The 18354-nt window shown below is 37.8% G+C and overlaps 1 protein-coding gene across 5 annotated transcripts in view; it reads left to right on the forward strand.

Annotated features, from left to right (window-relative positions):
* LRP2BP (LRP2 binding protein) overlaps positions 1-18354 on the forward strand; it is a 41078-nt gene that overhangs the window by 15002 nt on the left and 7722 nt on the right. The window lies entirely within an intron of this gene.

The raw sequence follows: 18354 nt of genomic DNA on the forward strand, positions 1-18354 counted from the left end.
CCTCCTTGTCTCTTCCCATCCCCTCCTCTCCCCTCAAACACCATTGCAAACTTCAGATATCCCTGGATCACCCTTCATTGGGGTGCTAAAAGACTTCTGTGTATAGAGCTCCTTGGTTGGACTTTTCTGGCTGGAAACCCTTCCTGAGTGCCAGAAGGCTTCTGGCTGTCTCTTTGTGTGGACCTGGGCTGGGAAAAGCACTTATTGTAGTTTCTCCTTAGACTTCCTGATCATTACTCAGTTGAATACACTTTAAAATCTTTGTTAGAGTAATATGATAGTAGGATCATTTTACTCCCATTTATTTCCCTATCTTAGTTGGAAGTCCCCTCCAACCTTTCACCTTCTTTGGCAAAGGCATCCACAGACATTATATGTACAAGTTGTGACTAATTGGCTGTGGAAGAGATACAAACAGTCCCAACTATGGAAGTCATTAGAATACTCTTTTTCCATACATAATAAATGGAAATCCTTAGCTTTCTGTTGTTCTTGCTGTTAGCTGGTAATCTGTCCGCAAGAACACTTTTTAACTTAGGTGTTTGTTTTCACTTTCTTGTTTCTTTCTTTTTTTTTTTTTATTTTTGGTAAGGCAGTTGGTGTTAAGTGACTTGCCCAGAGTCACACAGCTGATACGTATCAAGTGTCTGGTCTGAGGCCGGATTTGAACTCAGGTCCTCCTGACTCCAGGCCTGGTGCTCTATCCACTGGGCCACCTAGCTGATCCCTTGTTTTCACTTTCCAAAAAAAGAGACTTTATGGGCTTTTCACGAATCATGTGGTGCTAGTTGTCCAGATACATTTAGGGAACCCCTGCCAATGCTGATGTAAATAGTTGCTTTACCTAGCTATTATTTGTGAGAATGTCTTTTGAGGAAAGCCAGTGTTGTTGCCTCTTCTTTTCTCCTCTATCTTTTCACAGTTGCTGAGCTGTTTTTTAATGGACTTATCTCTTTTCTGTGCATTGTGAGTTTTGCAGAATACGGAAATGTATATTTCTTGCCATGATAGGAGGTTTTTCCCAGAGAAATGATGGCCAAATTAGTATTTTTAATGCTAAATGCATTACTGATACTATAAAAACTACAAAAATGGCCAAAATATTTTATTATAGTGCTAGTACTATTACCACTGTAGTTGTACAAAAATAGTTGTACTGTTATTCAGATATATATCACATTTATGCACCAGCTTAGTACTCTGCCCAACGTTTATAAAGTAGCTTCTGTAGAAAAATGTATTCTAAATTCCAACTCATTGAGTTGCAGATGAAGAACTCCTTTGTAAATTAGGAACTTCCTGTGTACTGTGTAATCTGAAAAAATTGAGTTCACTGATGAACTCCTTTAACCTCAGAGAAGTTTGCAATCAACCAATTCATAGGCTAAACAAAAACATCAATGCCAAATCAACTTTTAAAAATCAATACCTCTGTAAGCATGCCATCCAGATTTGCATCTGGGAACAACTGCTATATTTATTGCTTGGCTCAGAAAGAAGGGGTAGGAAATGGAAAATCTTATGTACCTGAAAAAATACCAAGACAGACAGGAACAGCCTCCACTGCTGAACCCCAAACCCAAAAAGTTTCTTCCTTTACTTTTGCACTCTACCACTGTGACCAAGCCTAACCTTGAATCTTTAGGAAGCCTGACCGTTCCCCCCATCTCATAGGCCAACTGTTAATGGGCTTTTCATCCCTTAGTTTAACTGGTGTTATGATTAAAAAACTTTTAGGGAATTAAGGAGCAGTTTCTTCATGGTGGCCCTGTATGCTTATAGTCTAGCACACTACAAGGCACATGACCCAAGGATCTCCGTGGATATTTGTTTGTTGTTGTTGCTTGTGGGCTGCATGATCAAATCAGCTCTACCAACTCCTCAATTGGCCTTTGTAAGGAGAAACCTACAAGCTATACTATTTAATAGTTGTAACTTCTTTATGACTTCCAGTTTCAGCTTCAGTTTCTCCAGTAATATGTCAATTTGTTGGCTATTAGACACAGATAATATAATGAAAGAATTAATGTTAAATAAGATTTGTAGGCAATCTAAGAACTGTCTCATCCTTCTTTTCCAACCCTGCTGAACTATGACTAAGTTTATTCCTAGAAAACGGACACAAAAGTCCATTTCTGGGCTCTTCCTCAAAGCCTTTCAAGCTTTCTGATGGCCTGTGAGACTCTACCTAGATTCATTTCTATACTACATCAAGACACTGGAGTAGGACTTTCGTGGAAGCAAATTATGTGCCTTCCTGCTTTGCACAGAATGGAGAAACAGATTATATGAAGAGCTTGATGAGATCCTCCAAAATAAGTGAGCATATATTTGATATGTGGTAACTTCAATGAGAAAGTTGCCACAGAGGACAACAAAAAGAAATATAAGAAACCAGAGGTTTATTCAGAAGCCTCACACCCATGTATGATAAACACTTATTTCAAGAAAGCACAGAACATAGTCATCACAGAATGATAAAATAAAAATGAGATTGACTACATCTTGACAAACAGAAGGGAGTGGTTGTTCTATGGACAGGCATCAAGGGTATATGCAGTGAAAACGTGGAGAGGGAACAGACTTATGCAGAGATTTACAGTGGACTGTATCTTTGTGTACAACTGAATGGAAAGGTACAAAGTGTATATAGATATACACACATACATACGTATGTGTATATATATCTATATCTTTATTAATTACTTCAATATATACCTCAATTAATAAAACTAACCAGATGCTCTTTGCCCTGATAACCCTTAACAGGTAAGAGGCCTCTTTGGTCAAGTTACAGAATCAAAAATAAAGGTGGGAATAATTCTTAGAAACTTCTTTTGAAATCAGGTAAAAGTGTGAACTACATATGAATTGAATGAAATCAGATGATTCCACACAGGAAATACCTTCTAAATAGTGGAAGAGAATCATTCCTAACTTGTTGGGAATATTTATTGACTGAAAGAATGAAGTATAAATTTCAATCAAATATCATTTTGTGGTTCTCTCTCAATAATGATTTGTAGCAAATTTGGATGGATTTTTAAAAACTAATATGTAAACCTGTTAACAGAGAAATTGCATGGCGGCATGTGAGAGTTTCATTTTCTTGTTATGCTGAGCAGGGACAGATCTGTACTCAAGAATTGTGTTTATTTGTTCATTATTGTACCAGTCAGGGCAATATGAAAATCAAGAAATTAACAAATATGTACATATATTTGTTAGTTTTAAATAATTTTAACAAATTATTAATATAATACATATTAATAAATATATATATATTACCATATCTTCCACATGAGTCATCAGCACTGTGCTAAGGCCTAAGTCCTTATATCATACATCTCTCTATACATATATGTGTGTATACATACATACATACACATATATGTCACACATTGTGGGCTCTGTGTGTGTATATGTGTTGGAGGAGGGGGACAGCACTGTGCTAAGTGCTGGGTCTAGAAGAAAAGGAAAAAACAGTCCTTGCCCTCAAGGGGCCTACATTTTAATTGAGGAGACGTGTATAAATCAGCACATAAGAGATATACACAGAGTAAGTGGAAGGTAGGCTTAGAAAGGAAAGCACAAGGAGCTATGGATACCAGGAGGGCCCCTGGAGGAAATGGTGCTTGAGCTGAGTTTCAGGGGAAGCCAGGGCATCTAAATAAACGTCAGAAATGAAGAGGAAGGGCATTGCAGGCGTGGGGCCCAGCCAGAGGAAAGGCACAGAATGGAGTTGGAGTGTTGTGTGGGAGAAGTGAGGAGCTCAGCTCAATTGGATTGTCAGGGGTATGGAGGGTAGTCAAGTGTAAGCAGACTGGAAAGGCAGGAAACGGCCATGTTGTAAAGGGCTTTAAATGCCAAATGGTGCGTTTTATATCTGAGCAGAACAAATGGAAAGGCCTTCACAGAGTGGTATCTCTGTGAGCGGAGAAAAGGAATGAATAGGAGGGGAGCTGTGAAGATGGACACAACAAAATGTAACAACAAATCAGATGTGTGGGGTAAGTGCAAAGAAAAAGATGAGAGCAACACAGAGCTTGCAAGCTGGGATGGCTGAGAGTATGGTGGTGCCCTTGAACAGTAATAGGGAAGTTGGAAAGAGGAGAGAGTTTGGGGGGGAAAGATGAACAAGTTGAATTTGAGATGTCTGTGGGATGTCCAGTTTGAGATATCCAAAGAGCAGTTAGTGATGTGTGACTGTAGCTTAAAAAAGAAACAAGCCCTGGATCATAGATCTGAGAATCATTGGCATCAAAATGATAGTTGAACCCATGGGAGCTGATGAGTTCATCAAATAGTATAGGGAGATGTGATCAGAGAACCCAGGGCAGAATCTTGGGGGCCACGTACCCTTAGTGGGTGTGACGTGGATGAAGATAATCCAGCAGTGGAGAATGAGGAGCTGTCAGACAAGTAGGAAAAGAATCCGCAAGGGGGCAGCTCGGTAGCGAAGTGGATAGAGTGCTGGCCCTGGAGTCAGGAGGACCTGAGTTCAAATCCAGCCACAGACCAGACACTTGACACTTACTAGCTGTGTGACCTTGGGCAAGTCACTTAACCCCAATTGCCTGGAAAAAAAAAAGAAGAGTAGTGTCTCAAAACCTATAAAGGAGAGGGTCTCAAGGAGGAGCTGGTGATCAACAATGTCAGTCTGCACAGCCTTTGATGAGACTTGATGATTGAGGATTGAGAACAGGCCATTAGTCGATCAGTCAATAAGTATTTATTAAGGTGTTTGCTCTGTGCCAAGCACTAAGCTAAGTGCTTCCTGCCTAGTAAGGAGCTCCCATTCTAACAGGAGAAGACTGCTCATAAAAGGAAGCCAAAAGGGCAGTGGGGGAATGGTAGATGAAGTCCGAGTACAGCCTGGGAGCACTCCTTGAAAAAGAAGTTTTGAAATTTAAAACTCAAAAGCTCGTGGAAGTGAATGTTGAAAACAAAAAATTAAATTAATTTAAAAAAAGAAATAAACAGAACACAGATACAGGAAAAAATAAAAGTTTTGGAAGGAGCCATCCAAGCAGAAAGAGGGGTTGCAAGGGTAGGGGTACTTTTGAGTTGTGAATTACAGCGTCTCCCTCTTCATCTCTGCCTCTTAACTTAACCTGGCTTCCTTCAAGCTTTAGCTCCAAGTTCCAACTTTCCTAATTCTTAATCTCGGTGCCTTTTTTTGAGATTACTTCCAGTTATGTATACATATAAAATTGGTTGTTGTCCTTCGTTCTCGAAGAGGACCAAAGTGACATTGCTATGCTAGAGTCAGGTTACAGTGTGTCCGACTATGGCTGATCAAACCAATACGAGCTCAGAATGCTTTACCACAGGTCAAGCACAAATAGCCCATATGAACATTTGGGGTGGAATATATATAATATATGTATGTGTATATGTATATAGGCATATATATATGTATGTATGCATATACAAACACTCACATCCACATGTGTATACATATACACATATGGGTATATGTGTATGTGTGTGTGTGTATATATATATTTGTCTGTATGTTGTCTTCCCATCCCCCCAACCCCATACTGTGAGCTCCTTGAAAGCAGGGACTCTTTTCTATCTAGCATATAATAGGCACTTAATAAATGCTAGCTGGCTGACTGACCATGTCTTCCGCACAAGTCATCAGCATTTTGCCAGTGTCTAAGTCTTTATACCATCCATCTCTCCATAGCTCTTTGTGTAACCTGAGATTTTTGTTCTTCAGCGATTGTGGTGATTCACAGTCATATACCATCTTTACGGAAGTATAAGTATTAAAAAAGATGGGTTTTGTGACAGAGGATAGCTTTACTATGTGATTTCCCCAATGCAGTCAGCCTGTTTTCTTCTTCTGCCATCCTGGGCACAGATCAGAGTCTTCCTGTGGTATCTCACCAAGAGAGAGATACTGTTGGAATCCCTCAACACGCTGACTATCCAACTAGATGTCATAGTCTAGACCAAGCATTCTTAACTTGGGGACCTGGGAACTTCAAAATAAATAAACAAACAAATAAATAGTATGTAAATATAATTGACTTCCTTAATACTCCTGTGTATCTCTTTTATGTATTTTAAAACATTATTTTGAGAAAGTGTTGATGGTTTTCATCAGATTGCCAAAGGGGTCCATGACATAAAACAGGGTAAGAATTTCTGGTTTGAACAATAGGCATTCTTTACTCATTTGATTTTTCTCGTGCTGATTCTTAGGTGCATCTTCCGAGTGATCTTAGATCTTCTTGAGTAATACAGGGACTTGATATAGTCAGCACAGTGTCATCTACAAACAGGAGTATCTGCAAGCCCTTACCATCTACAGGGATTCCCTCTTCCATCTGTATTTTGCAGAGTATCTCCTCCATGACTGTAGCAAATACTTTTGCTGTACAGCTCTGTTTTACTCCTCACTTGCTGTTGATAATCAAAGAACCTTTGAATAAAGTTATGATTTGTATTTTTCAAAGAATGTTGTACTGATCTGAAAATATGCATGGGAGATACCTCATTTGGGGAGAGCTTTAAGGCTGCTTTTTTTTTCTTTTCTAAGTTAAATGCTTAAAAAATAGTAGATGTAATAGAATTGCATATTCTCTACACCTTTCAAGTCAATTGTGATTCTGAAGATGGGGGTCTGCCATGTAAATAATTTGCAAAAGTTTACCTTTTCCCCTCTTATGTTTTCCTGAAGATTACCCAAATATATGTGTGTCATCATAAGACTTCCATTGAGATAAGAAAGCAGATGTTTACATTTTATTGGTAGTAATGCAACCCTTGAGTTTTTCCAATCATGTATCGTTTCCTTTTTCACATGTCTTGAAAATCGGTCCCTTAGCTTTTGCAAAAGTTTGTCACCTCCAAAATGGATTCCTTCTTTGTGTATATAGTCTTTTCCTGGTGCTTTTCCAGTCCTCATGTTTTTAATAGCCATTTCCACTTCCTTATATGCCATGTTGAGGACTGATTTGTTCAAATATGGTAGATCCACTACCATTGATAATAAAAATGGCTTGCTATGGAAATGCTGATGGCCCTGTCCCATTTTTGTCTGTCATCCTCATTCGAGTTTAATCTATAAAAGGCTTTTTTAATGACCTATTCAGTTTAGGTATCACACCAAGTTTTTTGCATACTCACTTTTCCTTCCCCCTGTTCTTCATTGTTTTGTAGATCAGTACACTCATACTCTTACCTCTTTTTCTTGGTAACATTTTACTGATGAGTTTATTTTCTTAGAGGTTGTTGCCCTCAGCTTCCTTGTTTCTGTGTTTAAGAAAATTAATTGTTTGGTGGTTGTGGTGGTTTCTAGACTCTTTTAATCTTATTGTGGCAATTTCTTTACCTCAGCTAAATTTGTAGGAAATGGTAGTTGTCTGTATTAATGCCTCTCCCTTTGTCCATTTCCATTTTTCATCATCAATATCTTATTTGAATAGGTCAAGTTGGATATATTGTAATTACACATAATTTTGGGGTGTTTTTTCCACAACTTCATCTCAGATTTGGTGTTGAGTTTTCCTTTTGTTCTAATGAGTTGACCTGATTGTATACAGACAGTTGATTTGAAAATAATACCTAGATCAGTAAACAGTTATTGGTTACTCTAATTAGGAAAAAAGAATTCGAGGGTATATCCAAGGCTATTTTAGCACAGTAAGAAATGATAAATTGATCTAATTCTATTATGCTTTTCTTTTATTCATGTATTCTCTTTCATTTGTTTCTTTTGTATAGTTCTACATTTTTAGTGCATTTTCCTTTTTAAATTTTTTGCTTGACTTTTGTATTCTTGAATTTGTAGAAATCTTGTACTAAGCCAAACGAAAGACTTTGTCGATGTACCATTTTTCTTATTCAATTAAGCACCTCTAATGTGCACAGTACTGTGCAGTTCAGTGAAGTACGCGTAAAGGAATAACATAACCTCCTATCCTGAAGAAGTTTACAATGTAGTAAGCATATATAAGCACATACAAATAATCATTATATGGAATATAATGTGGTAATTGCATATGAGAGATACAGAATTTATAAGTGATCCAAGGAGTAAGGGATCACTTCTGGCCAGGGAGAAAAGAGAAGGCTTCATGGCAGACAGTGCTTCAACAGATGGAGATAAGAATGTTCATTCCAGGCATCAGGGAAAATGTGAGCACATTTTCAGAGACTGGCACAGCATGGGTGAAGACTGTTTTCCCATGTCACCAAGTGAATAATGAATAGTCCAGTTTGCAGAAGCATAAGCTACATGAAGGTAAGAAGTGTGGAATAACTTTAATACAGTTTGAAGTCAGATTATAGAAAGTCTCTGAGATTGGGCCAAGGAGGTAAAATTTTGTTCAGTAGGCAGTGGGACACCATGGGAGGTATCCTGGCAGAGAAGTGACTATATATATTCTCAAAAGCTGTGCGTTTTCAACAACTTGAAAACAATTTTTTCTCTTTGCTCATTTATAAAACTATCCTGTTCAAACTCAGCCCTGGTTCACCTTATATAAGGAAAGCAAAAACTACTGTATTCAGAACTTATTTTAGATTATAATCTTTAAAATCAATGATTGTCACTCTGATTATTGTAATCAAAGAACAATGGAGGATAGTAACATTAGACTCAAGGTGCTTCATTTAACTGCTCCTTGGAGTGGTCTAGAGCAGAGGTGTCAAACACAGTTCTGGCCCACAACACTCTTGAGTGGGCCCAAACAGGATTAAAATATAATTGGTAAATATTTAGCAAAATAAGTCAAAATACAGTAAAGCATAGATAATGTTACATTTTAAAACCAAGTCAGTATGTGGTCTGGAGGTATCTTTATATATGTCTAGTTTAGTGGGCTTCATTTCTGAGTTGACATCACTGGACAGTAGAGCATAGATAGTTATCCGTAGCTGATATATCTAGAGCGCCTGATAACATTATACTGTGAATTGCGTTAAGTCTTAACTTTGTATATTTATTATTCTCTAATTTTAAAAGTTAAGCATAAGCTCTGGCAGGTCTTATCAAGCTGGAAAGGCTTGAAAGATAGGTCTGGCAATGCAATCCCAAGAACTGCCTAGCTAACTTGGACAGGATCATCATAACAAGGTTGGCCACGGGGTGCTTCATTTTTTTTAGGCCCAGCAATTTATGAAGAATCCGCAAAAGTATAGAAGAGCTCTAGTCAGTCAGTCAGTAGGCACTTATTAAGGGCCTACTATGTGCCAGGCAATGTACCAAGTGCTAGGGATTTAAGACAAACAGCAGTCCCTTCTCTCAAATGTGGGCAACAACATGCGAAAAGCTGTATGCGGGAAAAATTGAAAATAATCAGCAAAGGGAAGAATTACAGGAGAATGCAGAGGCTTTCTGTAGACAGTAGGAGTATAGCTGGAAATTAAAGAAAGCCAGGAGACAGAGAGAAGGAAGGAGAGCATTTCCAGCATGGGGGACAGCCTGAGAAAATACGGGGAGCTGAGAGATAGAGTCTCTTTTCAAGGACAGCAAAAAGGCCAATGTCACTGCATCACAGAGTATGTCAGGAAAGGAGATGTAAAGTATAAGACTAGAAAGTTATGTATGTGGGGGGAGGGGATCCAGTCTGTGTCACTTCAGTGAGTACAGACACCAGCGAAATCAGAAATCAGTGTTGAAAGGAAAATTCTTCCTTTGGGCTTTTCACCCCGATTAATGAGGCAAAACCCAGGACAAAGAATTAAAGGGAGCTTATTATAAGTACAGCAAGGTAGCAACTGACAGGCTGATCACTGAAGATCAGGGATGGCTTCAAGGCGGGGCCAGCTTTTATAGGTAACTTTAAGATAATTCAGATAGGTCTACCTCAGCAAGGGAGGTTGGGCCCTTGCATCTCAGTTCCTCCCCAAGGTAGCAAGAGCGTGACATTTTGCAGATGGGGTACAGAGGTCACAGATAGGGGATGACTTGCCTACGTGACCAGCGGACTGGTTGATACCTCCCGCAACGCTAATTGACAAGCAGGACTGGAAACAATGGGATACTGAATCAACATAAGTTGTGATAACAGATGCTTGAACCTTAGAAGTGCATCATCTGGGCCAGTATGAATCTCTTTCAAATCAAAAAGGATTCTCCCCACCCCCCACATTTGTTTATTGAAAATTTCACTGGGGCTAAACTGCCTTGTTAATTTTCTCACACTTTATCTGATGGGACTAAAGTTTGACATTGAGACAATTGACCCTTCTGGCAAAACACTTAAAAAAGCCACAGCAGCCTCCCTTCCACAAATGGAGTAGGACTTTATTGGAGGAACATTTGCATGATAGTTAAAAGAATGATACCCTTTGGAGCAAATTGAAAGAACCATCTAGTAGGTAAAATTTCTCCATTTTAGCTATCAAGCACTGCTTAATCCTTGCTGTGCTTTTAAAGAGAAACCTTTAATTCTTCCTTTTTTTCTGTGGAGATGCAAGTGTTGAAAGTCCCCAAGTTGTAGACAGTTCTCCTTACCCTTGTAGAACTAAAAACAGCTTTTTCAGTTTTTCTTCTGTTAATGTGGCTTAAAATGGCTCAGGGGAGGAGGAAAAAAAAAAAACTTTCCCTGTGACTATTTTCTGCTAATTCCGGAAACCTTTAGGTCACTTTTTGTTCTATTCTGTATTAGAAAAGGGAAAAAAGACGTTATGGTTTTGTAAAAGACTTTCTTGTTCATCTCGTCCAAAATGGTCTTACAAATGAACCAACTAAGGTGGAGGGGGGTTAAATGCCTTGCCCGATGTCACACACTTGGTAGAAGTGGGGGAGCTGGGATATGAGCCTAGGTCTCCTCAGTCTGTTCCAGTGCCCTTTCTGTAACATTCCTAATTGATTAGGATCCACCCCATTTAGGGAGGAACCCCATCAATCCTATAAACAGCTGTTTTCTTTTCTTTTTTTATATTCCTGAAGCCCAGAACAACATTGATAGAGGCTGTGCATAAGCGTTCCCTTCCTCCTTTCCCCTCCCCTCCACTTTCCTCTTGTTGAATTGAGTTGATTGACTATCTCATATTTGTTATATATTTGTTAAGGCATTAAAGCTCAACCTGGTGTAAAATAATAGTTAACTTTAAGTGCTTCAGGTTATTCATTAACCACTATATCAAGGTCCTGGATCCCTTCAAACCAGCTTCTAACTTTTTAAAGAGATTGATTCCTTTTTTGTACATTAAAAAACTCACTTTACAAGAAAAAAATGATAATTTACAATAATGTATTCAAAGAGAGCACTGTTGCTTTTAAATAGTAGAACACAACTCTTAGACCTGATGTCATAAGCCATGAATTGCTTGCTATGTAAAATACAGACTTCTAACTCTCTAAGTTAATGAAGATTCTGGCTGGCCTCTAGGGGGCAAACAAGTCACATAATAACCTAGAAAACAAAGTAAATGCAGTGTATTCCTTCTCAAATAAGGGGCCCTGAACTCATGTTCAATCCATTTTTTCATAGAGTGATAGAATTACAGAATTAGAAGGAATCTCAGATGTCACCTGAAGCAAAACATAAATCTTGTCTACAACATCACCCCAAATTGGACATCAATTCAGTAATAAGAATTCTTTCAGTCTAATTCATCACCCATTTTGAATCTATCATCTAGTTTTTAGCTTTCCACCTTAACTACAAAGGTATAATGACAGAATTTGCCAAATACCCTGCAGAAATAAAAATATAGGTAATGAGATCTTCCTTGCCCTTGAGAATAAAATATGCAAAGTATTAATCCTAATGCAAGATAGAACCTTACTAAGAGCAGAATCAAAAAGAATGGCTTAAGTGAATCAAAAAGTGAGGGAAAACATCTTTATGTGTATGTTTACTGTAAAGTCTGTGAATGTTTATCTTTAGGTCCTTTCCATCTGTGAGATTTTATTGTGTTAGCTTTTCAAAAGAAATTTTTATCTTTTTACTCAGTGTGATACTGGCTCAGAATTAACCTTACCTTAAAACTATTCCTTTTCAATATTTCAGCATTTTCTTACAGGATAAAGAAAACAATGAAGTGAGTGGAATGTTTAGAAATAGACAGATGCTGATTGATAAGTATACTTTCCTTAGGAAATTAAGTGGAAAAACGTTGTCCTAAGTATCTATTTGCTACCCTTTGGATACTGAGCTATTAGTAGCTCCCTTTGTCCATTTTTTCCTAGGATTTGAGACAAACTGTACCAAATAATTAAAATCAGGAATCCGTTGGAATGTGATGTTTTATGTCCATTTGTTATCCACTCCTATTTTAATAATATCTTGACTGTCAGGTTGCTTGGGGAAATACAGCTTGCCATCTGCAGATAAAGGTTGAGAATTTAGTGAAAAATTATAGCATTATCAGATATAAAATTGTTTTATAGATTCATTCATTACTTATTATGATATCTTATTGATATGAGCCTTTCTGAATAATGCAGACTTCACAAGGCTTATGTTGATATTTAAAAGAATACTGCCAGTAAGGCCAGATAAGCCTTAAAATGTCACGAATCTTCCAGTGGGTTGATTTTCTTGACTTGTGTTGCTGTTCTAGTGGACATTTTGAAATTGCATATTTGCCTTTAATTTAATCCTGAATCCAAAAACTTTCCAAGCTTAGGGTACTTTTCTCTTTGAATAAAACTTCTGCCATCTGAGAAGTTCAAAACTTTCTTAAACATTTGCTTGAATCACTGTATCAGTCGTGTCTGATTCTTCGTGACCCCATTTGGGGTTTTCTTGGCAAAGATACTGAAGTGATCTACCATTTCCTTTTCTGGCTCATTTTACAGATGGGAAAACTGAGGCAAATAGGGTTAAGGGAATTGCCCAGAGTCACACAGCTATCAGGAAGGTGAGTCTTCTTGACTCAAGGCCAGATACTCTCTCCACTTTGCCACCTAGCTGCCTGAAATGTCCCCATACAGAAGTCTAGGTCACTCCAGAAAGACTACTTGAAAATGTTCATTTTCTTACCTATGAGTTTACTCACTTCTTCTCATCTAAGATGTGATAGAGTCAAGATTACATGATCATTTGGCTGCTGCATTATTAGATTTAGGATTTAAAACTAAAAGAGGTTATTGAGGGAAAATGTGGGATCTCCATTTCTAGAAATATTTTCAAAGTAGAGTGGCTTAAATGTAGTTCTGTCTAGAGGCAGAGAGATTGTAAATCCTTTCAGGCCAGAGGCTTTGTCTCATTCCCCAGGAGGAGGTGATCTCCATTTAGAGTTTGCACGTGGAGGCTCCTTCCAACCTAGCATCCAATTATTCTATATTTGCCAGAGATGAATCCAAAGATTTCTGGATTTACAGTCAGAAGATGTGAATGTGAATATACTACTGAGTGTTGCTACTTGCAGCCTTTGTGAATGTGGGCTAAGTCGTTTTCCCTCTATGGCTCTCAGTTTCCTCTTCCGTAAAACAAGAGAATTGGGTCAGAGATGTAAAATCTGAAACAGTAAAAGTAGAACCTAAAACTCCCACCATGACTCTGAGCCAGATTAAACCATAATTGAGAAATGTTTCACAAAATAAATGAAAATACAATACAACAAAGATAATGTTAATTTGTGGTTTTCTAAGTAAACATGTGGCCTGAACGAATCCATTTTGTTTTGAATTTGTCACCACTGGACTGGATCCTTTCCAGATCTAAGGCCGATGCTCCTTTAGAACAAAATTTAAGTGGGTGCCATTCTTACTGTTTCCTGCCCTAGAATACTAGTTTCCTAAATTCTTGTAAGTGTTATAGCCCCAGTGTTTGGAGTTTTGTTGTAGTTATTTTTATTTTGGCTTTGTTTTGGGCATCTAGTTATTAACTCTGGGGAAGGTGGTTTCTCTGGAATTAATAGTTACACTTCTCAAAAGCAAAAAAATCCCAAGCCAGATAACAAGTAACAGCAGAATTCTAGGCTTTAGAGGGAATTGTTTGAATAGATGGCTCACTCATTTTCTCCTCTATTGTTGTTGTTTGTCTTTCGTTTTTGAAGAGGACCATGACATCAGGGAGTGATACCATGACATGCAAGTGAATTGGATTTAAGTGAGGGAGGGCTATACAAAGTCACCAGCCTCACTTGCTTCTACACATTTAGAGGAAGACTTTATAATTATTTTTTCTTGACTTACTAGGTTGGAAGAGGGGAAATGAACCTTAGGTAAAAGGAAATCCTGGCTCCCATGAGTCCTTTTCCTATCTTAGTTTGTAATGATTTGAGATTGTAGAAATGTGGTGGCTCTACTAATTAGGGAAGAGGTTTGTTGAAAAAAATGGAAACATATATGGTAGTTTAGCTATAGTTGTGAGTACTTCTTAATTTTCTAATTTCTTCCAAAGTCTTGTTAATAGTCTTCTGTAGCATTTCTCCAATGAGCTAAATTATAAAAAGTAAAGTAACTTCTGAAGGCATAAAAGAACCCTTCTCTGTGATCTTGGGCTTTTTGAGGTCCCACAGGTGATCCTGGAGCTGGAAATTTATGTATGATATAGCATTGTCTGGATTATTATAATGAAAAGAAGTCCAGAATCAAAGTCACAGCCTAAAAGAACATTCTGGGGTCCTGTTAGTGATACTGATCCAGAGATACTGTGGCAATGAGCTTTCAGAATTTGCCCTACACTGTTAAAGTTCTCACCATTGTTGAAGTCAGGAGACCTGGGTCTGAGTCCCTGCTCCTCCATTTATGATAAGTCAAGTCACATCAACAAACAAAATTCACTAGTTGCTTGTTATGTGCCAGGCACTGTTAAGCCCTAAGGATTTAAAGAAAGGAAAAAAGCAGACTCTGGTCTCCAGGAGCTCACAGTCTAATGGGGGAGACATCATGCAAACAACTGTGTTCATACAAGATATATGCAGAGTGATTTTGAGGTACTCTCAGAGGGAAGGAAAGTATTAGCAATGAGAAGGAAAGGCTTCTTGCAGAAAGTGGGATTTTAAATTGACACTTTTAAAAAATTTTTTTATTTTTATTTTTAGGCATTTGGGGTTAAGTGACTTGCCCAGGGTCACACAGCTAGTAAGTGTCAAGCGTTTGGTCTGAGGTTGGATTTGAACTCAGGTCCTCCTGACTTCAGGGCTGGTACTCTATCCACTGTGCCACCTAGCTGCCCCTTAAATTAACACTTTTGAAGGAAACCTGGGAAACCTTTAGATAAGTGATTTAACTTGTCATTTGTAAGTGGGAATTATAAGGATTAAGTTATATATCTATATCAATCAATAAACATTTATTTAGCATCTACTCTGTGCCAGGCACTGTGCTAAGTGCTAAAGATACAAAAAAGAGGCAAAAGAAAGGCTGTCCTCACAGAGCTTATAATGTAATGGGGGAGCCAACATGCAAACAATATATGCATGACAAACTATATACAGGATAAATATGAGATTTTTAGTTTGGATTTGAAGGAAGCCAGGGAAGTCAGTTGGTGGAGTTAAAAAGGGAGAGTATGGAGGACAGCCAAAGAAAATATCCAGAGCCTTTATATGGAGTGTCTTATTTGTGGAATGGCCAGGAAGCCGTTGTCACTAGATCAAGGCGTACATGGTGTAAGTAAGGTGTAAGAAGAGTAGTGGCTAGGTGTTTGATCCTGAGGGCAATAGGAAGCCACTGGAGTTTATTGAGGAGGGGAGTGGCGTGGTTGGACCTGCACTTAAGGAAAATCACCTTGATGGCTGAATGTAGGATGGATTTGAGTGGGGAGAGACATGAGGCAGGCAGACCCACCAAAAGGCATTAGTCCTGGCAAAAGGTGATGAGGGCCTGCACTCGAATGATGGCAGTGTTGGAATGAAGAAAGGGACATATAAGAAATGAAGGGACAAGGAAATCAGCGGGCTTTGACCACAGCGTGTGTGTGATGAAATAGTGAGAGATAGTGAGGAATCAAAGAAAGGTCCTAGTTTGTGAGCCCTTTGGCTTCTTTGAACCTCGTACAAGACTTTATATTTATGCCTATTACATTTCATCCTATTAGATTTGCCCATTGTTTTAGGCTGTTGAGATATTTTTGAATCTTGACATTGTTCGCTATCCCTCTCCTAGGTTCATATCATCATTTATAAATTTGTTGAGCATGCCGTCTCTGCTTATCCAAGTCATTGGTAAAAATATGGAACATGATACCAAGGGCAGATCTCTGCTATAATCCGTTGGGTCAAAAATAGGATCATAGATCCAGAGCTGGGAGGAACCTCAAAGGCCCAACCCCCTCATTTCACAGATGAGGTAACTAAGGCCTGGAGAAGTTAACTGATTTGTTTAATACCTAAGAATTGACCCCAATCCATTAATGACTACTTTTTGGATCTGGAGAGTTGGCCAGTTCTGAATTTACCTGTGTCATCGTACATAGTCCACATTTTTCCATCTTTTCTATGATAGCATAGGATGTTCTGTCAAATACCTTTGCTGAAATCCATATATTCTGTGCCTATGACATCATTCTGGCCTACCAGTCAAATGATTCTGGCATGACCTTTTTTAAATTAAATCATTCTTTGCAAATCTTAAAATATTATTGTTATCATGGAGAAAAACATCTCTCTCACAATACATGTGAGAATTTTGTTAGGAGGAATTGAAGAAGAGTGATCTATAATATTAAGACACTGGGGGCAGCTAGGTGGTGCAGTGGATAGAGCACCGGCCCTGAAGTCAGGAGGACCCGAGTTCAAATCCAAACTCAGACCAAACATTTGACACTTACTAGCTGTGTGACCCTGGGCAAGTCACTTAACCCCAATGGCCTGGAAAAAAAAAAAGACTCAATGTTTGTTTTTTGGAAGTGTAACTGTATTTTCATTTCAAGTATTATGGCTCCTGTTCCCTGTTTTCTCTGATTTTCTACAGATTATCAATAGCTGATCAGTGTATATGAAAGGCAGAATAATATAATGAGTAGAAAGGTGGCCACAAAACCAGAAAGACCTGGGTTCAAGTTATACCATGGACACCTACTGGTTGTGTAACAGTGGACAGTGGACAGAGCTTTAGGCATTTCTCTAAGACTATGTTGCAGAGAAAGTACTAGCCTCCATTGTTGTTTGGGGTTTCCTCATCTGTTAGTTCTCTGTGGTAATGACATCACAAATCTAGCTCCCATCAACTTCTATTATTCAGATTTTCCTTACCCTCAAATTTAGTCTATCTAAACATATAGATGCCATCTCCTCACTTAGTCACTTAATCTCTCCAAGATGATCTCTCATCATGAAATAAGGAAATACGAACCTTGACTGTTACACTTTAATCCATCGCCTAGTAATGCTTATTTCTAAAACTGACTCTGAAGTTCATTCTCTTTTTTATTGTAAGGCAGAATTTTTTTAGTATGGTTTTCATATTAGCTATCAGTTTGTCTATGTTGATGAAAGTGTTTGGAGATATAAATTTTCCTTCAAGGACTGTTTTAGATCATCTCAAAAGTTTTAGTATGTTGTCTTACTGTTGTCATTGTAATTGATGGAGTTATCTGTTGTTTCTATCATTTGTTCTTTGAACCACTAATACTTTAGGGGTTAAATTACTTAGTTTCCATTTGTTTTAATCCTTCAAAGACTCTTTATTGATCATAATTTTTATTGCACTGTGGTCAGTGCTTTTCTCTGTTTATGAGATTTTTCTATGTCCCCCATTCCTTTGACCCAGAACTTAATCAATTTTTGTAAAGGTATCGTACATAACTGAGGAAATACATATGCTTTTCAATTTTTATTCAGCAATTACCAGAGATTTAGCATATCCAACTTTTCTTAAATTCCACATAAGTCCTTAACTCATTTCTTCTTTTACCTTTTGTTAGCTTTGTCTAGATCTGAAAAAGCATATCTCTGATCATCATAATTTTACTATCTTTGTTCTTCCTGTAATTTAATTAGCTTTTCTTTTAAGTACTTAGATGTTATGTTATCCCATATGATGATTTTCAGTATAATTTAATTTGCTTCCTAATATCTTTTAACCATAACTTTTATTGTTGTCTTATTGGAGATTGATTGACTCTTCTGCTTTTTTGAATTTACCTGAAGCATAATAAATTCATCTCATCTCTTATTTTAATTACATAAGCCTTTAACAGGGTTTCTTGTAAACTATATTGCTGGATTCTGCTTTCTAGCCATTCTGCTACCCTTCTCTTCTTTGTGGGTATATTCATTTCATTTATATTTATAGTTATGATCATAATTATATATTTCCTTCCATAATATCCTTTTATATTTTTTATCTCTCTTCTCCCTGTCCCACCTTTTACCAAAAAAGAAAGAAGGTAGGGAAAGAAAAAGAATGGGATTAACATTAGTAGTCTATAGTAAAATTATCTGATCTCACTCCTTTGCTAAGGCAGAACTAAGACAAGTTGTTTTTTT

Source organism: Vombatus ursinus, unplaced genomic scaffold (assembly GCF_900497805.2).
Source record: "Vombatus ursinus unplaced genomic scaffold, bare-nosed wombat genome assembly UNPS02014821.1, whole genome shotgun sequence".
NCBI lineage: Eukaryota > Metazoa > Chordata > Mammalia > Diprotodontia > Vombatidae > Vombatus > Vombatus ursinus.